The 25,332-nt window shown below is 37.1% G+C and overlaps 1 long non-coding RNA gene across 1 annotated transcript in view; it reads left to right on the top strand.

Moving 5' to 3' along the window:
* The first annotated feature begins 2,737 nt into the window (after positions 1-2,737).
* LOC122804440 overlaps positions 2,738-25,332 on the top strand; it is a 44,584-nt gene continuing 21,989 nt past the window's right edge. The window contains exon 1 of the long non-coding RNA XR_006365220.1: positions 2,738-3,350. This is a non-coding gene — a long non-coding RNA (uncharacterized LOC122804440). The remainder of the gene's footprint in view (positions 3,351-25,332) is intronic.

Here is a 25,332-nt window from a genome sequence, read left to right as displayed (position 1 = left end):
GATAGAGAATAGTCTACTTGGGAATCAAGTAGAGATGAACTTTTCAGTTATAGGATATGCTGGTTAGATCAGCAGTACAGTTTAGCGTGTTTTATAGCAGGGGGCTGAAGGGAGCTAGGAATTGGCCCAAAACGACCAATGGACTACTAGTTTCTGGCTGAAACTTCACCAAATCGGATAAAAGGGCCGCTCAGTGCTTCCCACTCCCACTGGTAAGCAAAGAAACTTCCCTCCTTCCTAATAAGGCAATGGATCAGTAACAGGAACTAAAAACAAAGCCCAGGGATCAGCAACTCTGAAACTGGACTACTCTAGTTCAGTAAAGTGGGAAAACAAGAGATCTTTTTGTTTTATTACAGAGATAAGGTAAAAACAGACAGTAAATGCTATAAATGCTGTAAATCGGCTAGCACTTTAGTGTGTAGCCTACAGAAACAATTTGCAACAATTAGTAACTTAAAGTGCAATAAACAGTGTAAAATGCAGAAATCACTTAAAGTAGCAGTAAAACAGGCGAAATGCAGTCGCTAGCTTAATAACAGTGGGAAAGCCACAAAAAATACTTATATCTGGTAGAAAGTCACTCTTTTAGCTCTCTGCTACTTGGATCACTCTGCAGGCCACCACGAGGATCTGTGCAGAGTTGGTACAAGCTGGAAAACATGTGTTTAGCGTGTTTTATAGCAGGGGGCTGAAAGGAGCTAGGAATTGGCCCAAAACGACCAATAGACTACTAGTTTCTGGCTGAAACTTCACCAATTCGGACAAAAAGGCTGCTCAGCACAAAGTCAAGGAAACAAGTTTCTAAACATTTGGCTTTGTGAATTTTCCTAGAGGTATTGGTATGTAAATGTAATAGTATAATTATGATTTCCAAATAAACTGTACAGATTCACTTATTACATTGGTTGCTGCACATCCCTTAGCTCCCTCATGTTACATAACCTTTATGCATTTTATAAATTGGATAATCCAAATCATGTTGCATAATCTCAAATAATCCTTCCTGTTTGTTTTATATGTTTGAGGCTTACATATAGGGTGTAATAGCACGCGTGTGTGTGTGTGTGTGTGTGTGTGTGTGTGTGTGTGTGTGTGTGTGTGTGTGTGTGTGACCCCTTGTACTGTAAATGAGGTCATAAAGCAAATAAGCTATGAAAATAAATAATATCACGTTTCAATCCTTCTACACATTTCTGTTGTATATTTGTGACATTGTGCAGCTTCAGCAGAGTGTAAATGCTACTCTTGAAAGTCGGTCTGACTTCTCTGAGAAAGTGCAATATATTTATAAGATCTATTGGTTCAGTTTGTGCTGGTGTATAAACTCGGTAATTTAACATATTAGTGATTAATAAGCTGTTTCATAGGGCAAACATATACAGATATAGTGATAGGTGTAGATGTGCCAGTTGGCAACATGCATTCATAAATATTGGCTGTAAAGCGATGAAGTTAAGAAAAGCGATGAAGTTAAGAAGACTGAGAACAAACTTATAAACTGAAAAAGTGGCTGATGCCAGGATTCTTGCAACAAATTACCATGGAAGTAAATCAGAAAATACATTAGGGGGATGGGTGAAAGGCAGAAGATGTGGGTTTGCGACATATAAAATTAGGTAGATTCAACAGTGCCTAGTATATATGCTACAAACCTGCTATATACCAACCAAGTCAGATAAACAGATTAGGTCAGGCGTATAGCCATAAAATTCCATTTGGTACACTCAAACTCTTTTTATTGCCCCCCAACCCAGCTGACATTTCAAAAAATGGACAGATCTTTCAAAATGTTTCCCACTTGCGGTCAATAAATGTACACATCATTTTCAGCAGTTCCCTCTAAAATGATTAAATATATTAATTTTAGATTTACAATCCTCTCTGTAAGCAAGTTATGTACTTGTTAGAGGCATTAATTTAGACAGCTGTAAAAAATAATATGGGCTGAAAAAAGTTATAATGTTTCTGAGTGAAGCAAAACAAATGTACTCTGGCTACACCCTTGGATTAGCTTGGTCAGACTTCTGATTCATACTCTTTTCTGAGTTTCTTAACATGCATTCCACTGTCAGTCAGTATATTTAAAACTTTCTGTCTAATTCAAAGTCCACACAGTGGATTATGTAATGCTATACCTCTCAACTGTACTTCATTTTGTAGGGAAGTTCCTAATTTTGTCTCAGACTGTCCCTCCTAAAACTGGAAATCTTTCTGAGAAGTTCTAAGTAAATAGTATCAGCATTTAAAACATGTCCCAGATTTAGGTATTTTCCCTAATTATTTTTTGCTTTGATGCTGGGGCATTTTGCACAGCATGATGTCTTAACAAGGACAGATAAAACCATTTCAGGAAGACCTAAGTTTTTTGAATGATTCAACTCCTGAAAAACTTAAAATGCCTATCAAGTTACATCAGAACGTCCCCCAGCACTGTGAAACACACACAATTATGTGCATATGCCAAGAATAATGAAATTCTTCCTCATAAGATGGAAGGGTCTTGACAAGGAAGTAACATTCCAGAGTACATTTGGCATCTGACAACTGATGTGTGTTTCTCTTTAACAGCAGAGGCTAAATCAAAACTTGAGCTCAACCCATAAAAGTAGTTAGTTCAGAACTGCAGACATGCAGAATAATTGCAAACTTCAGTTACTTTTCCACAGGAAATAGTACGTAATCATGGGTGGAATCAGCTGCTCAGCTAATCTACTGTGCTGTGAACCGTGGCAGTTGGAAATAGTTTTGTAATACTTCAGCTGCCTAGTGAAAAAAAAACATGTCGTTTAGGATAATATTCCAAAATACATTATAGACAGAAAATATCAAGCAAGCTACTATAAATTCCTTGCTAAATTTTCATGAAACCCAAGCATTGCAAAACAACCGCAACAATGAATAACATGTATTGTTATAAAATGCATTTAATGGTTTTGTTTACTTTGGGTTACCAAAAATCATGTAATGTGATCAGTACGGTAAAATGATCATGTGACTAAGCATTCAGCTAGGATGTGGCAGTGTTTTGTAACTTTGTGACCTATTTCTTACATCTGCTGGTGCTATATCATGTTTCGATAGTAATTCCAAGGATATTGTTTCTGTTGCCACATGTTCTAGCTGTGACAGTTTCTGTGTTGGCAAAACAACAAGGAAACGTTTCACAGTGTATCGACAAATATATTTATGCAATTTATAGAAAGGTGAATGAGAATGACTTATACTAACATATTCTTCTGTGAACTCCACCAACTTCAAAAAATTGTTATTCGTTTTGGAAGATCATGTCTAATTTTACCTAAGATGTGCTGACTTGGATTCCATGCTTGAAAATGTGAATTTGAGTGGTAAGTCAAGTTAACTACTATAAATCTGCCAGGGTTTAATGGTAATATCCATATTAAAAGGATATCTGAGAATTAAAGTGAAGTAGATTTGACTGTTAAAATGAACAAATAGCCATGAGAAGTTTTAATTATGTATATAATATTCAGAAATACACATTCATTCCCGGTCAGTGGCATATAAGGATGGAACCCTGACTGACACAGATGGCCTAAGTTTGATTAGTGGTACAGCCACTGGTGTGCAGTGAGGGATGGGGATTGACAACCATTAGTTACGCCCATTCCAGGAGGGAGGGAGGGTGGGATTTCTGCATGCAGGCTAATATTCCCTTATTGATAGGGATACTGTTTTAATCACTCTTCAGATAGCCGGCTGAATTTGGTACACTACATGGTAGGATCTAAGTAATGCTACATGCAGTAATGTGCATTACATCAACAAGACCCCCCTTCCAGTTATGGTATAACAACAAAAAAAATACTGTACTAAGCATATGATTCACTACTAGGATGCTTCATTCTGTCTTTCCCTTCCAACCCACCAATGGCTCTGGTGGCTCCAGTCCCAGGAATAGCAGCTGATGGTAAGCTGGAATGGTAGTGAAAGAAGGAAAGTGCATTCATAATTATTAGTCAGCACATACTCACACAGTTTTAGATAAAATAATACTTTGCAGAATATCATTTTTTATTTATAAAATTAATTTATGTAACTTTACCTAGTTATTCTAAGGGACACTCATTTTTAAACTTATTTTATATATTTTCAAAGGTTTTGCTTACATGGAAGTTACTGTTTTTTGTTTCACACCCAGAAAACTTATTTTCTACTTAATTTGAACTGGTATTTTGATATGGTTTGTTCTGAGTAAATATTGATATATTTTATGTTTGCAAAATGAAAATCCTGTACAACCTACTACATACATACATATTTCAGTTAGTCCAGAATGGTGCTTTTATTTTTATTTCCTGCATGACAAAATGGAGCTAGCTTTTTCTGCTACTGAAATACATTTTCATATATAATAAGCAAAACGTCCATAATGGGTCTGGAAACATTTTCTGATATGTACACTTTCTTCTGCATAGTTCATATTTCCCGACTGACACATTTTAACATGTTTTCTGCATATTTTCAAATGATATCGTCTATAGTTAGCCCACCACCCTAGATTACATGTGCGATTAGACATGAGGCATATAATAATATATTCATAGATAAATATAGATACACAACCACCTCACACACACACACACACACACACACACACACACACACACACACACACACACACACACACACACACACACACACACATGCACCTCCAAAACTGCTCATGTAATTTTTTTCATTTTTACTTCTTGTTTAGATTCTGCATTTATCGACTTGTATCACTGATGAATAATTGGTTCCCAGGATCTGTCTGTGGCAGTGCTAGACAAAAAGAATATCTGACACCCTTCAACAGAAATAACCGATGTGGCTTGCAAATGAGCTTACTTGTGGTACAAATATATCACCTTTCATATTTATCCACTTAAAACACATCAATGACAGACTACATAACTTAATGCAAAACAGAGAGGCTAGACCATATAGAAAATAATGCAATTCTTTTCAGGGGAACAACAATATAAAAATGAGGGAACATCACAGAGACTATAGATAAAATGATAAGAGGAAGCAAAATAGTCAGCTCCATGGCACTCAGTGATCAAGCCCTTACTGCAGCCCAATGACTGATTTTCTGATAGTGACACAGGAGCTGGAGGGACCAGGTGCGGGAGGTTCTGAGTTAGCAGCTAACTCCAGCTCGCTCATTTTGGTGAGTAGGGGGAGCCTGTCCAGGTTCACTGCATTATTTGCATTTAGAGCCTGGTGACCTCCACACTGCAATTGGTATGCCACCTGATCAGGAAGCTGATCATGCTTGGATGCACTGTGTGCTGGCAGTTAGGACATCCTCCCTGACAGCAGTATGATGCTGCAACAATATCCTCAATCCCATTATCGGCCGAGATGTGGATCAGGTTGAGCCCTGTGGGGGCTAAGGTGGGTCCCACGTAGACCAATGAAAAAGAAAAGCAGCAGTTTGACAGCTGATGGTCAGCTATAAGGAGGTAAAAGATCATTTAATCAGATCATCATTTAATCAGAAGATCATTTAATGAGTGTCCAAGAAACTGAATTTATACACTTACCAAATAGAGCAAAAGTTAAACATTTTACCAATGGAAAAATGGAAAATTAAATTTCTAAGCATGCTAAAGTAAGATTTAGTTGTGCAACAGCTAAAAGTCAATACCAAATGCTGCAAATATTTGCATATAAGACACAAAACTGCATAGAAGATTTTTGTAAACTACCAATCAGTGGTACACTTTTAGTGAACGTACCTTCTTCATTTGCTTTCCTAGAGTTTATTTTCCATTGCTGCTGCTGCTGATCCCATATTTCCATTATCTTCCCTTATTGTTGCTGCCTGTGAGTGAAACTTTAATCCTTTCTCCTTTCCATTCCCACCTCTCACCACCACCACTTTTCAATGATTGCATTGCCTGCACTGTTCAAAGATCTACAACTACATATTTGAGCATATGTAGCTTTCCTGATGAAAGGGCTAAAAATGACAACTTAAATTCCTGGTATATGAGAACCCTAAACAGAATTTCAGAAACCTGACTAAAGCGGTCTAATCCCAGGTTACTCTGTATCCGACTTGTTCTCTCTATCAGAGGATAAAACTGAACAGCATCCAAGATAGGTAATGGAACCATGTTTGATGTCTTAACTTGCCATGATCCCTGTGCCAGATTTTTATATGCAAATGGTTCTTTGAAGAGATATTTTAGGTGTTTCCCATCTATCAGTATAGATTTTCTCAGGTGTTATCTACCCGAGTTAATCCAGCTGTTGTATAGGATCATTGGATCATGCAAATTACAAGGCAAGTAACTTATGCACTTTTTTGCACCTTGCTGTTACACACTCTCAAGATGCACTTTCAGCTTCCAGGAGGGTAAAACATATCAATCCAGAGATGAATTTGTAGATACGTGTCCATCATCACCTTTTCAAAGAAACTTACTAAATTAAGTAGTCATGACTAACCCTTGACAAAAACAAAGTGTTGTGGGTTTAATTGTATGAGGCCTTGAATATCATACTCCATGATGATCTAAGCAGGTTTATAGAATTCAGGGATTGGTGGAATTTTAGTGACTGTTTCTGGGCTAAAGCTAGCACTTAAATTGGTCTACTAATAAGTTAGCTACAGAGGCATAACTGGCTCAGTCACCACCCTCTGCTGATACCACAAGCCAGCACCCCATCCCAGGTAGGTCTTCAACTGAATAGCAAAAAAAAATAGCACTTCCCTGTAATAAACTAATCACTACATTCCAGTGATTGGATTATTACATTTACATCCTTGCCCCCCCCAGTTAGTTTTTCCATTGAAAAGCAAAATAATTAAAAAAAAACGCCCTTTGTTCTAACCTGATCACTACACTGTAATGAACAGATTCTTGGAGTTGCATTCACCCCCCATAGCTAATTCCTCCACTGAAGAGCAAAAAAAAAAAAAAAAAATTCACTATAATAAACCAATAGCCACACTCACATCCACACTCAGCCCAGACACCTCCTCCATGAAAAAGCAAAAAAAAAAAATGCTACATTGTAGAGCTCAGATTATTAAATTTATATCCACGCCCCCCCCCCATAACAAAAAAAAAAACAAAAAAAAACATGATAATGGATGGCCAATTGCCCCCCCCCCCCGCAACACTTTGCACCTTGGCAATTGCCTCTCTCCCCCCACCCTAAATACCCTTTTGGTTATATATATGTTTAGGATCTGTATAGTGCCATTTAGGATTAGTTCAGAACATTGCTGGGTGTTATTTATAATTTCCTAATTAAGAAAAAGATTTATAGCTATCTTTGCCTTCCAATGCTAGTTTTAATTCATGTTTAGCTTTGACCTTCCTATTTGTCATTCATAGCTCTTCGCTGACTTTTTTGATAGAATCTTTAATGTCAGTAGCTCTTAATTTGGTATAGGACTTTGGAAGTTTTCTTTTGTTAAAATGGTTAGTTTTGCTGCTGAAAATTTCCTATTGTATTTGGTTCTAGCCAATAGCCTAGTAAGGGTGAAGTGAGAGGGGCAACTGCCCCAGGTGCAATGTGTTGGGGTTGCTATCAGCTGATCTCAATCTCTCTTTAATACAATACTAGAGGATGGTATGGGGCAGGACCGGGGGGTGCCAGTAGAAGGGACTAACTCTAACAAACCAATTGCTTACAGTATATTAACCACATTATTACAGTGAAGTGCTTTTTTTAATTAATTAATTATTTTTATTTATTTTTTTGCTGATTCATACTACCTGTCCAGGGTGCAGGTTAAACCAGCTACACTTCTTCACATTCTAGCAGAGACTATTAAACGTATACACTTGTGTAGGTGGGAGTAGAACTCAGTTGTGTAATTGGCAGCAGAAGCTGTTTGAGAGCAGGTGAAATTGTGATTATATTTAGAGAGCTCACCATAGAATTTAACTAGGTTTGTATGTTTAAAGGCCTTCAATTCAGAATTGTTTACTGTCTTGGGGTTTGCAGCTTTTAAGAAGAAAGTTAATAACTTGTGGTCTAACTTGACCAGAAAAGGGGATACTATAGGTGTGCACACTTGGAAGCTATGTTGGTAAAGGCTAAGACCAGAATGGTCTTCTTGTCAGATAGTTAACTATTTGTATTGGGGAACTGTCATTTATTAGATCCAAAACTGTTTGCACATACTGAGCTTTTGAGGCATAGGTAAACCAGTTAATCAAATGACAATTGAAATCTCCAAACAGAAAGTATTTTTCTTAAGGCCAGTTCAGTGACTACCTTTATGAATCTCTTAGTATTCTGGTGAAATGGACAGGCTATAAGTTGCCAAGTTGTCTTTTAAGGGTAAGTTGGAGTGCAATAAAATTAGTTTTTGATTATCAGAAAATGTGCTTAGGGGTGATAAATATGGAGACATCCCCTCCAATTACCGTAAGTCTCAGTTATGACACAGATGCAAATACATTAAAGTTGCAGGAGACCTACAAGATCAGACAATTTAGTATTATGTCTTAAGGTACTGAGAAGAGCAACCTTGATATGGTCAGAATTAGAATTTGCTGTAAATTTCTGCAATGTTGGGGTATCCAGTATCCAGGTTTGGCAAAAAAGGCACTGGGGTCAACAAAGAATTTGATCGGTAAGCAGAAGAAATTTAACAAGAGACACAGGTCATTACATCCAAAGCAAGTTGGTTTGTCCTTAACATCTTCCCAAGCTGACACAAAATGCACCCCCCCTAAAATGACACTAAGTACTTAGCCAGTTGATGAAGCCCATTATCTTATGTTTGTCTTTACGTATGACAGTGAGTGAAGGGAGGATTCCACTCAGGACTAGAGTCTTTCCTGCATTTAACATGCACATGGTGAAATCCAACAGATCTGTCTAAATGTCCTTAATGGTTGAACACCACAAGTCATTCACACCCCATTTGGACTGCAATAAGGCTGTATCCATATTTGCCAGATGTAAGAAACTGACCAGTCTCATGATATTATAGATTCTAACACCAGAGAGACAATAAACCATCACCTCATCTTTGTCTGATCTTGTGAGCATGGAGTCTGTGTGTGCCTGACAATGGAGTCATCAGTTACTAGGACATTTCAGTTTGTATTCCCTGAATTAGTGGTTGTATAAGCTTTACATTATACACACTGCTGACACATTGATAAGTGAATAGTTTGTGATATGGTTATAGTACTATTATGTTATGACTTAGCTTTCCTAGTTCTAGAAGTCTTAGGAAGTGGCTTTTTGGTAGCCACAGCATATGGTAGTTTAGTGGGTTTCTTAAGAAGAGTTTGTGGTGCAGTATAGTGTTCACAGGCCATCATTTTAAGCCTGGCCACAGAAGGGACATAAGTTGAGTTGTCTCCATTGTTGGCCTGGAGAGTTTATTTCTTACAAGAAGTAAATGCCTTGAACTGTTATTTGTGCTGCTTAGTCAACCAATGTGTGTAGCATCTATAATAAGGGGATAACAATGAATAGCTAATAGAAGGGGGTTACAAAAATACCGTCTGAGCAGCTGACTGCATAAAGTGGTTCACTCTCAGTAAAAAAAAAAAGAAAAAAAAAGACATCAAATGTCTCAAACAAACAAACAAAATTATGGTGGTACTAGAAGATTAACAGTAAATGTACCTTAAAAGCACACTAGAACTGAATTAAAAACTATACTCTCCGCTTGCCTTTGGTACTTGGAGCATAGCCATATCTGGTTACAACTGGTTAACACAATGAATGCCACATAAAGCAGGCAGACAAACATCTAATCAAACTACTTTATGAAATTCCAGTTTAATGTTCCTCTAGGTTGAAAAACTTCCCCATTCCCCAGGACTTGACACCTTTCTGCCTTGATTCTTCTGGGAGCAAACTAACATCCCTGCACTGCCTACTTACGTAACATTATCCAAATATTAATAATCACTCCCTTACATTCCTGAAGCTGCTAACCTGCATAAACACCCATTTCCTTACAGTTACATTCAGCTTTTCTTTTGTTGCATCTGCCATTTTGCTGAATTAAAAGGTTGTTATGATGGTCCCAACACAGAGGTAATAATAAACAAATGATGAAAACACTGCATCATAAAACATTCTCAGTCTTCCTTAATGATCATGACATTCATAGCCTGGTTAGCAATCTTACACTGTTTCTCTAAACTCCCTTTGTTTACATACAAAAGGGGAGAAAAATATTAAAAATATTTTAAAAAGATGAAAAAATGATCATACCACTGATGAAATTTCAAAACGGAGAAGAACATTCAGGTGCGGAATGTATACACAATGCCCCTACATATCCCATTTAGAGTCTCTTAATACATCTACCCTATGTAAAACACTTCAGGGGAGTCACCATTTTAATTGCTGATCAAAAGGAGTAGTTTATTTAGCTTATTGTTCAGAATGTTTTTCTTTCTGTGTGGAAAAGACCAAAAGGGCTCTGAAAGCATGAGTAAATGAGTATTATTATGATATTAAGAACCAGCTAATGACTAATACACTTCATAAACAAACATTATGTTGTAAGTCCAGCTCATTTCTGTTTTGGGTGATTGAATAATAGATTGATCAGAATCTGAGGGGTGGACAATGGTAATACCCTGCGGGAATATAGAGAGCTGCTTTGGCAATTAAGGTTAAAAGCATGTAACCCCCCCCCCCCAAGATTAAATGAAGCGGTCTCCCTAGTAACTGTATTAAAAGTAAGGGCACCAAAACTTTAGCGTGTTTTTCTATTAATTCATGGTGGAAGAACAATGTATGAAGTTTACAAATATTTTTGTATTTTTATTAGCAAGTATTTTCATGTATTACCATTATTTATTACAATATGAATATTTTAAGTATTTATTGTTAATGATATTAATGTATATAATTATATACATTTCATAAGCTTCCTTTTGAGCTGTATTGTTTGTTGTTGGCTGTAAGTTGTAGACCTTTACAAAATTTTTATATACTTACTTAAGTATTTGGACATTTGTTTGGTATCATTTAAGTGAAAGGAAGTGTTGTAATTTGATTTACCAACCAAGAGAAAGGAAGTGATGTAATTTGATCTACCAATCCACTTGGTGCTTAGGTTTTAAAAGTACTAACTGCTTTACAGTTTCAGTTCCAATGAAGTCTCTGTTTCAGATGAAAGTGCTAAACTAATTGCAAATAAACTATGTCAAACCACTGATTGTTATTGGTGTACCTTGGAGTTTTTATCCGATTGCAGTCACTGAGGTACAGTTTTGGTTATTGATAACTTTTGTACCTCCACATTTCAGCTTTGTGGTTATTGTTTTTTATTTGCTGTAATTGTGATGGCAGCTCGAGATTCAACCTTGGATAATGCACCCTTCTACAGAAGAGAGCTTAGTTTGGTAGGAGAACTGTTGAAGCTTATTAATTTGTTCTCCCAAACTGACAGAACACACAACACACGTGATAAAAGCATAGCATATTCTATTCCATGCTTTCAGCAGTATATTCTTCTCCTCCTCAGGGTTCAGAGTTGGTTGACCAACCTTTGGCAATTTTGTATATGAACATCAGTCCATGGACTGAATGGCTTGTTATCCCAAATGAACAGGTATCTGGTTTACAGCCAATGAACTTTATAATACATATCCCCATGTGGATTTTAAGGAATGATTGAACAACAAAATTGAATTTGCAGCAGTGAACACAGACAATGGTACGTAATTCCAAGGTATCTTGCACAAGTTAAAGTAGAAAATTCTTAGATATCTTACCTTGTTCTTAGACAATTCATTTCTTCAGGCTAGTATTGTGCAAAAGCATGAACCAATGGAAGAGGGGTCGCAGTTCCATAAAGAACTGATGGAGGTGTATAACAACTGGGTTTTGATATTTTGAAACTGACAATAAAAAATAATGAACTGTAGTTAGAAATGTTTTACAAAGAGATTACCATCTTGAACAATTCAATTTGTGATGACTTCTTTTCACAGTTAACGATTACGAGATGAAATATTATTACATTATAAAAGAGGTAGATAGTAAATGTGACAATATACTAAAGTGTAAAAAGGGTAAACTGGAAAGGGATAGGAAAGACTGTTCTGAGAATAGAGTTTACCCTCTCTGTAAGCCCAAGAGTATTGTTAGGAGATTTCCCAATGACTATAGTATAGTAACAATGAATTATGGGGTAATACTGAAGTTCATTATGGTCAAAATAAAAATTTGCTTACAGAAAATGATGGATACAATAGCAATGAAGGGTCTGGCTAGGATTTGAATGACCCTTTAGAATTTCCCCCATTGAGATTTTCACAAAAGTTGTGGAATAGGTAGAATTATTCAAGAATGCAACAGAGGGCTCTCACAAAGTGAAGACCTACCATCCTTGCCAGGGGAGGGGGAGCGGGAGAAGGTTGAATTGATTATTGCCCAAGTCGAGGATTTTACCGTTAATGACCATCATAGTATTACCATCCAAGGTGTTATACACTTGCAGGATAACTATAATATTTTCAATTGCAGTGGTTTAGAGCTAACCAATGAGCATTTTCTTAATTTTTAGAAAAAGTTTTACTTTTGCACCAACAAGGAGTATAGACATTAGTGATACACTACTAGATTTAAAACTGTTTGGGTGAAAATTGAACCTGCAGGTTTTATACAATAACAGCATGCCTGTCATCTATATTTGGAATATCAAAAATTCATAAAAAACTGCTAGACCGTCACTTAAGGCCAACAGTAGGCACACAGGTTCAAAACCTACCCCTTAGCTAATGGGTAGATAGGATGCTGAAGTTCCTACTAAAAACACAAGCATATTTTACTAGTTTCTTGGGATTTTCTTACCAGACTAACTGAAGACATATTCAAACCCTCCTCCCTTTATATTACAGTTGATATAGTTGATTTGTTTTCAGTTATACCCCACTGCACAGGGATGTCGTGGTTTGAGAATGTCCTTGTGGAAAGTGAAAGTTTGACTACAGGGGCATTAGGCTGCTGGTTGAATCTATGGAGTTGGTTTTAACCAACAGCTTCATGTATTTTGAAGGCAAATTTTATAAGCAAGTAAATGGAGTAGCCATGGGTGCAGTTTGCACCCCATTGTTTGCCAACATTATCTTATATTTTTTTGGTTTTTGGAACAACATAATATTTGTAAATCTAACTATAACAAGCATACACATCTATATTTAAGATTCCTGTATGACATCTTTCTTATTTGGGATGGTACTGTTGAATTTGTATGGTAATTAATGGAATATATCAACAACAATACAGATTTTTTTTTAAATTCATAAGCCATTTTGGTTTAGAATCTATCAATTACTTGGATTTAATTATTCAAAAGTATTTTAACATTAGAAACGTTATGTCAAAGATCTACAGGAAAGAGCATTTTTCTAATTCTTACTTACACTATTTGAGTGGTCATCCACCACACCAAAAAAGAACTACTATTAAAGGACAACTAGTCAGGGCAGCAAGGATGACATCTATGTATACTGACTTTATTGTGGAGGTGGATAGAATTAAAGAGTTTTTTTTATACAGCATGGTTACCCTGCCACTATAGTTTTTGAAGTGTAAAATGAGGATATTAACAGTTGGGAGACTAAATGTACACCTTTACTTGGTAGAAATAATGATAACATTGCCCCATGAGAATCAGTTAATGATACCAACACAGATGAAAATCATATTAATCACCACCACAATACCTTGTCTCTATATTAAATTCCTTCTGAAAAATGGATTGTTGTTGTTGTGTACTAAGTGTTCTTCCATCTCTTAGTGTCTCACTGATACTATATTTTTGCAACTTTCCAACAGCATCCAATAACCTTCTGTTTTTCACTGCTTTGTTTGCTACTTCTGCTTTGCTCCTGTATTCCCTCTACTTGTTCACTAGTTCACAATAAATGCTCTACTTATCAAATAGTTTTTCAGCGTAGTAGTTTCTATGCCATTCTTTAAAACATTGCTTTTTGGATTCCATCACAATCAATCTCCCTCAGGCCAAAGAAAAGTCCTTCAGCCTTCCTTAAATGTCAAAAAGTACTTTGGACCTTCCCACAAAAAATTTACACCTCCCAGGTGCATATACACACACACACACACACACACACACACACACACACACACACACACACACTTAAAATTACCAAGATTTTTCTTAGTATAAATACATGCATTAATTGATATTAGCATTCTGCATTTATTTATTTATGTATTTATTTATTGTTTGTTTGTTTATTTATTTTTTGCTACTGCCTGGGCCAAATGGCAATACACAATTGCACAATTGCACAGCACTGCAAATAGGACAGGCTACATAAACAAATAAACATTTACAAAGAGTATACAGAGGCAGGTATAAAGGATATGAATATACATGAGAGGATACAAAGTTAAACCGGGTCTATATCATAACTTTGAAGATTGAAAACTTTGAAAGTTAAAATATCGAACCCAAAATATCGACTAGTGAAAATAGCGAAGCCCCGGAACATCAAAATCTTACCTAGGGCAAGATTTTGGTGGGCCATTCCATGGCTTCACTATTTCCTCCACTGTGGTGTGAGAGTTACGAACCTTAGGGTTAGTGTGCGGGTTAAGGTAAGTGGATAGTTAGTAATGTATGTATGGTGTAGTGTTGTGTTTTGTTAACTGTATGTGTGTGTGTATTAATTAGTTTGTTTGTGTATAGATTCGTAGGGTATGTGTGCGATAGTTACGGACCTTAGGGTTAGGGTGCGGGTTAAGGTAAGTGGATAGTTAGTAATGTATGTATGGTTTAGTGTGGGGGTTGGGTTTTGTTAACTGTATGTGTGTGGCTTATTTATTTTGGTGTGCTTGTGTTGTGTGTATGTTTCTTGGAACAGCAAATTTTTTCCCTGGGAAAAAATTTGCTATTCTGTGCGTTCAATGTTATCAATATTCAAAATTCCAAGTTCAAATTTATGGTGTTCGATATTTTGGAATTTCGAATATATGATATAGACCCAGTTAAACCAACCTGTCATGGAACCACCACCTGAATGAGGATGTAAATGCATATTAAGCAACATTTTCACTAATGTAAGTTTTTGGAAAAAAATACTGAAGAGTTAGGAGTGTAAAACTGACAATTGAGGAAGCAATAACATTTACATGTTGTGACAATTGTCAACTGTCAGACAAAAGAGGAAATATATAAATAATTTACTACCTGGTAAAAAGAGATACAGATTTGTAGATTTGCAGAACAAACATACTCTGATTCCACATAAAAACAACATTGAATAGTTAATATTTTAAATGCACATTTTCAGAGTTGATTGGGCTTCCCTTGAAGCAAGCCAAGGGATGTCCCTAAATAAGAATGTTGCTGCTTTAAAGCTTATGTTGTACCTACAAATTATCATAAAGTAATGCAGTTCTCTAGTATTTGTCAACAAATCATTCCTTTAGGAATCATGCATAATAATATTTCTATCTGTGGATGTGAAGGTTGTATGCAACATGTGCTGACACACATATAGACACACACAGCCACAAGAGCTGACAGCAAGCCATATTAGCAGCGAAAAAGCAGGATGCGGTTATGTTGCTGCACAGATCACTATTGATAGATCACTTGCAGTAGTTGCCCAATTCTCTGAAAGGGAAGATGTATGATGGAGGTACCCTTAAACAAGTAACTACATTGGTGCAGATACTGTGCCATAAATCATATGAGAACAGTGGGATATTCACTTCAAATCAATCATGGAGGTCATGCCACAAAAGAAGATATTATGACACAATAATTCAAACAAGATGTAAGACATTGTCACTCATCCAAAAATGGCCAAAAACATGGACGCGTGATAAGACACCTAAATGGTAGATTTATGTCTACTTGTAAAAAGTGATTTTTTTTTTAAGTAGGGTTGATGGCTGCTGAAGCACAACCCCTGAACATATGAAGGGAGTGAGAATTATTAGGGGATTTTAAAGACTGTATGTTATGCAATACTGTTTTGATAATAAGCAAGAAAAAGAAAATCACAGATCAGTGGCGACTGTATTATTATGATAAATAAGGTTTGCCTTTCAGATGTATTTGTCCATATAAGCCTACTTGGAATTTTACCCAGCAAATTAATGACATGGCTTTGTGTGATGCTTTCTAAGGCAAGGTGAATGGGGAAGGGAAGGACGTAGGTTGAAATATCGAAGGGCGGTGTTAGGAAGGGAGATCAGAGGGTGGGCTGGGAAGAAGAGGTTATTTATGGGTAGGATTTCTGATAAAGTTATTGAGGGTGTTGCTGAAAGGGCTTTATGTTCTGTCTTCATTTTTTTTAGGTTAATGCTATGTGGCAATTTTGCTGGTGCTCATGTATGTAGAAGCTTTAAGAATTAGTGAATTGTTAGGTAATTTATGATGAAAAGATTTGTGTATTAAAGACTCCATTGTGGAACTTTGGTTAGGTTTGTCAAAGGCTGACCAAAAACATCAAGGACAGCAGATGGTATTATGTAAAGATTCAGAGCAAAGTGTGGACTTTTCAGTGGAAGTGTCTAACTTCTAATGATGTTATTTCTTTGTTTTGTTTTGTTTTTCATACCGTAGAGAGCAGCCCAATATCACAACTTACTTTGTTGCGGTTTTGTGAAAGGCTTTGGAGAGTTACGGTATTGCTACAGGTAGATTTTCAGCTAATTCCTTCCACTCTGTTAAGTGATAAAAAGAGTGGGGAGATGGTCTTCCTTTTGTTATATATTAGATAGTTATAATTGGGATCACTGGTTTTGGCAGTGTTAATCTATGTTGCTTGTTTTTTAGGACATTCTTTTATGTTTTAGGTGGCAAAGCAAACTGAGTCTTGCTCAGACATGAAAGAAGTATTTTGGGTCTTGACCCTGGTATGTGGAATGTAATTTGGCGAGGTTTCAGAGGAATGAGTTGGCATCAACTCTAACCCAGAATGAATGAATGAGCTGCAGGCAGTGTTAGGCATTCCTTGCATTATTGTAATTCATTTAGTTGGGAGTGATCTAGGTTCAGTACCTAAGAGGAAGTTATTGGCTCAAATTGTAAAGGATTTGGTGTTTTGAAACATAAGAGTCTTCAGTCCTTAGTGATTTGGTTGGAAATTATCCCTAGACTGCTGGGAAAGAGGTGGCAAGGTTAAAGGGAATTGAGGGGGTAGTGGTACGCTGCTCCAAGGATTGGGGTCTGGTTATGTTTTAACTCTGCTTGTAGTATCTGGTTTGGTTGGTGACCATTCCCTATACTGTCAAGTAATTGATCTTTACACTTACAATGCTTATTGTTGCAAGTTTATTTGTTGTACTTTTTGAAAGCTTTGTAAATGCAATAAACTGGTCACAATAGCTTTAGTTGTAGCAGGCATTATGGACAAATAAGGTTTGCCAAGCAGACACATGCTTGTCCATATAAGCCAGCGTAGAATTTTACCCAGCAAATGGATTTGCTGTGTTTTGTGTGATGGTTTCTAAGTCAATGAGAAAGGGAGAGGTAGATTACAAGGTAGAGGTGTGTGTTAGGAGGTAAAATCAAGGGATGAGGTGGGAAGGAAAGGTTATTTATAGGCTGGGATGAGGGTGTTGTGGTCTCTTTGGCATGACTGTGTGGTGCATGCCCCCCTTCCTACCCCTTTTCTCTTCTGTAATAGTGATTTATGTTGTTGTTCATGAGTTTGGTGGAAGAGTAAGAAGGGCTTGGTGGTCTCAGGAACCCCTCTTCTGTTCCCCCTTTCCTCTTTCATTGGTTTTACTATCTAAATTGTAGTAAGTGGTGGTACAATGCTCCAAAGACTGGAGTTTTGTTAACTTATAGTGAGCAGTATGTTTTAACACAGCTTGTTGTATATGGTTTGGATGTTTGGCTGATAAGCATTCCCTACCCTACCAAGCAACTGTTCATTATACTTATTTTGTTATTACTTATCGTTTGCAAGTTTATTTGTTGTACTGTTTAAAAGTTTTGTAAATACATTGAACTGGCTGCAATGGTTTTATCTGTGTCTTTATTTGATGTTGGGGCAGGAGTCATGGATAAGTAGGAACAAGTGCTTCCTCTGCTGATCATTTGCTGTCAGAGTCATTTTTCAGCACCAACCAATTGCATGAACATAAAAGCTTCATCATTTCATCTATCATGATACAAAGTATCAGCTTGTAGATGCAGTTACAGATGTACACGTATGAAAATCTAGGAAACAACATTTAAACGTTTGATGAACATAGCAAATATGTTTGTTATAGCTGCCAGCAAATGAGAACAAGAGTCAGGGACATTAAATGATAGAGGAAGAGCTAGGAAAACTAAATGATGTGTTTAGCTGACGATGGGTCTTTCGCTAGAAAAAAGGAGCTTTGTGTGGAAAATGTACATTAAAAATACAGATATAAAGATGTTTGTGTTTTGCAATAGACTATTGCATCATATTTTAAATACAAATCATCAGACTGGACTGATACAATCTGATGCCAGGTGATTTGCTTGAAACAACAAAAACAAACATGACCTTGGTGACACGTTTAATGTAAGCATTGCAGCGGCATTGTCTGTTAAAAAGCCTTTGTCTATCTCAGAACTTCCTATTTCATTGTCATTTCCTTTCAGAGACAATTCATTGCTCACATTCCTTCAAGGGCAGGACACGAGGTTGAGTAGACACAGCAAAGAAGAATTTTCCTTCATGCCCCAGATTAAATTAAGAATATTTTAGTGACAGAAACATTTCATTTTCGTAAATACTCTGATTCATTGTTTAGGGAAAGTTGTGTGATGAAGAGTCAGCAAATCTGTAGCAAATTTTTGTGTGAATGTTTAATGACACGCTAGTACACAGTGCGTGTATATCAGACAGACCTTATCAATACTGAGCATTCTGTAGCAGTACTTGGATTCAAGTATTTGGCCTACTTTTGTGTTTTCACAGCTACTCATAAAAGAAAGGCTCTTTGTGTGACAAAAATAAGTAAAGTCTGTTCTCATTTACTTTTCTGCATGTGATCATAAATGTGTGTAACCCTTTTGACTGTAAATGCTTGAATGGATGCCACTGTTTGTCATAGGCCTTGTAAACAGATATGGCTTTTTAGTAACTGAATGCGTGTATTACCCCACTTGAACAAATATATTGATTCAAAAGTATACAGACTTCACCATTTCCCTCAGTGCTGAACTCAGATCTAAATTCCAAACTTAAGGCCAAATTCATCATTTATATGTCATAAAGCAGGCATAATTACAACTCATATAACTAGTCCTTTACCTGTTACTTACTTTATTTTGTTTTAGCAATAACCCATGACTGGGTGTGGGCATTGCAGAATTTACCCAGCGTGAAGCCTGAATAATGAATTGAAGCCAACTGTGGGTAAATAGTGTGATACCTATATCCAGGAGTGGAGTATTGCTATTAAACAATGACAGTATTTAAGAAAGAAATTGCTTACCTTTCTTAAATAATGTCTTTGTATAATGGCACTTTTTGTTTACCGATGTACTGCACATGCATATGGGACTTCATTCCCATGCTTGCACAGTACATCAATGCAGTGCAGAAGTAACAGAGAAGAGAGAATCTCCGTTGCTGTTGTTATTATTTTTCTTTTACCAGCTAACAGTTTTTGAGGGTCAGTGCAGAAATACAAGGAAAATCATGTATATTTCTAATTCTTTAGTTTTGCAGAATCTACCTGATTTTTCTCATATTTTGCTCTGTCCCTCAGAATATACCAAAAGAAATATAGCCGATCAATAGTACTTCAGCAGCCAATCTTTTTTCTGTTAGTATATGCTCAATTTACATTGGGCATGCTGGTTGAATTGTCCAATCAGGGTGCTTGCCTTTGAACAGTAATACTTTTATCTTATCTTTCTTTCTGATTTGTTTATTAACAATTAATTAATTAATCATGTATTAACAATTAATTAATTAACTGGGTAGGCAGGCTGTTCCTTGGAACTTTTTCTTCCATGACCTGGGTACATTGACAGTTGCAGCAATACACTGGAATATAGAACATTACAAAGCAATAGACCTATACAGAAGATGCATAGCAATGATAGAAAGCTTTGAAAAAAAATACTTAAGAACTTCTTAACCTACAGATGAACAATGGAACATACAACTGAAGACAGTTAAGAAAACTTTTTTAACAAATGTAAAAATGTTGGCATGAGAGAGTGGTGAAGACTTTGAAAAGGACTGATCATAGTGATAATAATGAGTATATTGTGAGACACACTATTCTATTCAGTTTTCATTTAGGTATGTTACCTTGTGATACGGCTTGCATCATTATTATTTTGGTCAGAATCGACCATGACACTTGTTTCACTAATCACAGCTAAAGAGCAACTAGATTTCACTAAAACAACAACTATGAGAATCTATACTTGCACTGGTGAAAAACTGCTGACCAATAGGATAATAATTATTATTATGAATCCAAACCTGGGCACATATCTCTGGGAAATAGGCCCCAGTAAATGTTTAATATCTGATTCTGAAAAATAACAATAGTAGTGCCTCTCACCAGAGAATGATGGTTTACTCTGCTAAGTGGCAGCTTGGAACTACATAGTGTCATAACACACTAAGGCAGTACTACACATATCTCTCAGCTATCCAGAACTTTCCAGGAAAAGTCCTTGTTTTAGGTTCATATTTTTACACTGTCCCTCATAAAATTTTAATTTTCTGGTAAATCACTGAGGATTACAGTCAGTTTATAATGTTATGTCTCATTACTGTTCAGAAAATGCATGTTGATGCAAAACATTTTGTTCTATTAAAATTCTAAATGAATTACAGTAATATTCAAAAGTGTACCTGATTTGGGGCCTTTGTCCCACTGTTATTTCTGGTTTTGTCCAGAATTCTTGAGCAAAGAACTTGAGAAGTATGGCACAGCACATACATAGGTGGTGGCACAGAAGAACAGGATGTCCAGATGTAGTTAGGTGATTTACATTTTACTGTACTTGTGCAGAACACTCCTGGTATTGGGTTCTATAACAAAATACTGTAGTAATATCTTTGAACAGTAGTACATGTAACAAAATACTGTAATATTATTTTGAACAGTAGTACATGTACACTAAATCTTCCTGCACTTAGAAATCAAACATTTATTACTGTTTAGTGAGCTCATCATGATTTGTATGAAATTATGACTTTCCTATGCTTTTGATACTTATATGGATTATATTCATTTAACAGGGGGTTTATTTTTCCACTTCCCCACCTAAGCGCTAGTGCCTGCTCTGTTTCAATATGTACAGCAGCCTATTTGTTTTTCTTTAGCTTACTGTCATGCAACAAGAGTTCAGAAGAACACACATCATTTCAGGATCAATACTTAATAACAGAAGAGATGTGGGTAGTACTGAAGAGTATATAGTGGGATAATCACAAAATCACAGGTCATGATATCCAATGAGTTTGTGCTGGTATACCATCAGGTACCCCCCTTGTTATACAGTCTCTAGTGTCCATATGAGAAAGGTTGAAAAGACACAAGATAACTTTCAGCAGAAGCTGCCAGGTCTGCATATTATTCTGACTTCTACCAGGCACCTGTGATTCATGCACTTAACACTGTCACCTTAGAAAATTTTATTATCCAGCATCCTTAATCTTTGATTGAATTAGTGATCCTTTTTTCCCCTTAACCAATTCAGTCGTGACATCCAAGCAGATACCATACCATAGAAGTGTGGACAATGGCACAGAGACAGTGAGGTTCAGATTTGGGTATAATACAAATTAAAAATTCACAAATTAAAGATATCCAGAAATTTCACAATAGTACTTAAAATATGTCAACGTACACACAAATGTTTGGTCTAATAGTATTATTATGGAAGCCAACAACATCACAGCCTTGCACAATTACAAGCAGCACCACCACCAAGCAATGTTGACTACAAACATACTCTTACCAACCAGAACTACAAAACTGTTGACTACAAACACACCCTTACCAAACAATAACACAACACTGTCAACTACAAGACACCCTTACCAAACAGCACCACAACATTGTTGGCTGCAAACACACCCTTACCAAGCAGCAGTACAACACTGCTGACTAGAAATATATACTTACCAAACAACACCTCAGCATTGTTGACTATAAACACAACTTAAGCAAATAGCATCATAATAGTGTCAACTACTAATACACCCTTACCAAGTAGCACCACAACACTGTCGAGTACAAACACACCCATGCCAAACAGCACCACAATGTAGTCAACTAGAAACATACCCTTACCAAGCAGCACTATAACACTTTTGACTAAAACACACCTTTAACAAGCAGCACCTCAACATTGTTGACTACAGACTCACCCTAACCAAATAGCACATCAGCACTGCTGACTACAAACACACCCTTACCAAACAGCACCACAACACTGTTGAGTACAAACACACCAATACCAAGTAGCACTGCAACATAGTCAATTAGAAAAATACCCTTACCAAGCAACACCTTAACACTTTTGACTAAAACATACCTTTAACAAGAAGCACCTCAATATCGTTGACTAAAAACACACCCTTACCAAGCAGCATCTCAATGCTGTCAGCTACAAACACACCCCATACCAAGTAGCACCACAGCATAGTCAACTACAAACACACCCTTACCAAACAGCACCACAGCACTGTCAACTAGAAATGTATACTTACCAAGCAACACCTCAACACTGTTAGGTAAGGAGATGAATTAAGTGCGTGTGTGTCATTGTAAGTGTTAAACTTAGGGTCAGGGTTACGTTGGGAGATAAATTTAGTGTGTGTGTTTCTATTTATGTGCACGTGTGTTTGTGATGACTGTCAAAGCTGTCTTGTCTAGTGGTAGTGTTATGGAAAGGGCTTTCTTTAAGTTTAGGTGCACGTTAGGGTAAGTGGCAGGGATAGGTTTAAGGTTAGCAGGTACTACTAAGGTGGAGCAGAGGAGTGAAGGCCACCCCCTCCCCGTTATACTTTAGTAATGAGTGCCAACCCTAACTGAAATAATAATGACTTTATGAACCGTAATCATTCCCTGATTTAGGAATGTGGTCCATTCCTGTTGCAGTATTAGAAATTAAAAACTTCTGGATGAATTGAAGAAAAGGCAAACGAAGGTGGAAGAAATCAAACCCCATTCCCTGTACACAAAAATTAGGTATATAACACCTTAGAGCTTTAGTCTTCTGCCCTAACTGCCAGTACCTCAGTGTATATATAACACCTTAGAGCTGTAGTCTTCTACCCTAACTGCCAGTACCTCAGTGTATATATAACACCTTAGAGCTGTAGTCTTCTGCCCTAACTGCCAGTACCTCAGTGTATATATAACACCTTAGAGCTTTAGTCTTCTGCCCTAACTGCCAGTACCTCAGTGTATATATAACACCTTAGAGCTTTAGTCTTCTGCCTAACTGCCAGTACCTCAGTGTATATATAACACCTTAGAGCTTTAGTCTTCTGCCCTAACTGCCAGTACCTCAGTGTATATATAACACCTTAGAGCTTTAGTCTTCTGCCCTAACTGCCAGTACCTCAGTGTATATATAACACCTTAGAGCTTTAGTCTTCTGCCCTAACTGCCAGTACCTCAGTGTATATATAACACCTTAGAGCTTTAGTCTTCTGCCCTAACTGCCAGTACCTCAGTGTATATATAACACCTTAGAGCTTTAGTCTTCTGCCCTAACTGCCAGTACCTCAGTGTATATATAACACCTTAGAGCTTTAGTCTTCTGCCCTAACTGCCAGTACCTCAGTGTATATATAACACCTTAGAGCTTTAGTCTTCTGCCCTAACTGCCAGTACCTCAGTGTATATATAACACCTTAGAGCTTTAGTCTTCTGCCCTAACTGCCAGTACCTCAGTGTATATATAACACCTTAGAGCTTTAGTCTTCTGCCCTAACTGCCAGTACCTCAGTGTATATATAACACCTTAGAGCTTTAGTCTTCTGCCCTAACTGCCAGTACCTCAGTGTATATATAACACCTTAGAGCTTTAGTCTTCTGCCCTAACTGCCAGTACCTCAGTGTATATATAACACCTTAGAGCTGTAGTCTTCTGCCCTAACTGCCAGTACCTCAGTGTATATATAACACCTTAGAGCTTTAGTCTTCTGCCCTAACTGCCAGTACCTCAGTGTATATATAACACCTTAGAGCTTTAGTCTTCTGCCCTAACTGCCAGTACCTCAGTGTATATATAACACCTTAGAGCTTTAGTCTTCTGCCCTAACTGCCAGTACCTCAGTGTATATATAACACCTTAGAGCTTTAGTCTTCTGCCCTAACTGCCAGTACCTCAGTGTATATATAACACCTTAGAGCTTTAGTCTTCTGCCCTAACTGCCAGTACCTCAGTGTATATATAACACCTTAGAGCTTTAGTCTTCTGCCCTAACTGCCAGTACCTCAGTGTATATATAACACCTTAGAGCTTTAGTCTTCTGCCTAACTGCCAGTACCTCAGTGTATATATAACACCTTAGAGCTTTAGTCTTCTGCCCTAACTGCCAGTACCTCAGTGTATATATAACACCTTAGAGCTTTAGTCTTCTGCCCTAACTGCCAGTACCTCAGTGTATATATAACACCTTAGAGCTTTAGTCTTCTGCCCTAACTGCCAGTACCTCAGTGTATATATAACACCTTAGAGCTTTAGTCTTCTGCCCTAACTGCCAGTACCTCAGTGTATATATAACACCTTAGAGCTTTAGTCTTCTGCCCTAACTGCCAGTACCTCAGTGTATATATAACACCTTAGAGCTTTAGTCTTCTGCCCTAACTGCCAGTACCTCAGTGTATATATAACACCTTAGAGCTTTAGTCTTCTGCCCTAACTGCCAGTACCTCAGTGTATATATAACACCTTAGAGCTTTAGTCTTCTGCCCTAACTGCCAGTACCTCAGTGTATATATAACACCTTAGAGCTTTAGTCTTCTGCCCTAACTGCCAGTACCTCAGTGTATATATAACACCTTAGAGCTTTAGTCTTCTGCCCTAACTGCCAGTACCTCAGTGTATATATAACACCTTAGAGCTTTAGTCTTCTGCCCTAACTGCCAGTACCTCAGTGTATATATAACACCTTAGAGCTTTAGTCTTCTGCCCTAACTGCCAGTACCTCAGTGTATATATAACACCTTAGAGCTTTAGTCTTCTGCCCTAACTGCCAGTACCTCAGTGTATATATAACACCTTAGAGCTTTAGTCTTCTGCCCTAACTGCCAGTACCTCAGTGTATATATAACACCTTAGAGCTTTAGTCTTCTGCCCTAACTGCCAGTACCTCAGTGTATATATAACACCTTAGAGCTGTAGTCTTCTGCCCTAAC

This window comes from Protopterus annectens, chromosome 6.part0 (assembly GCF_019279795.1).
Source record: "Protopterus annectens isolate FY-2018-M chromosome 6.part0, PAN1.0, whole genome shotgun sequence".
Lineage (NCBI taxonomy): Eukaryota > Metazoa > Chordata > Ceratodontiformes > Protopteridae > Protopterus > Protopterus annectens.
This window is presented reverse-complemented; position numbering and strand designations above follow the sequence as displayed.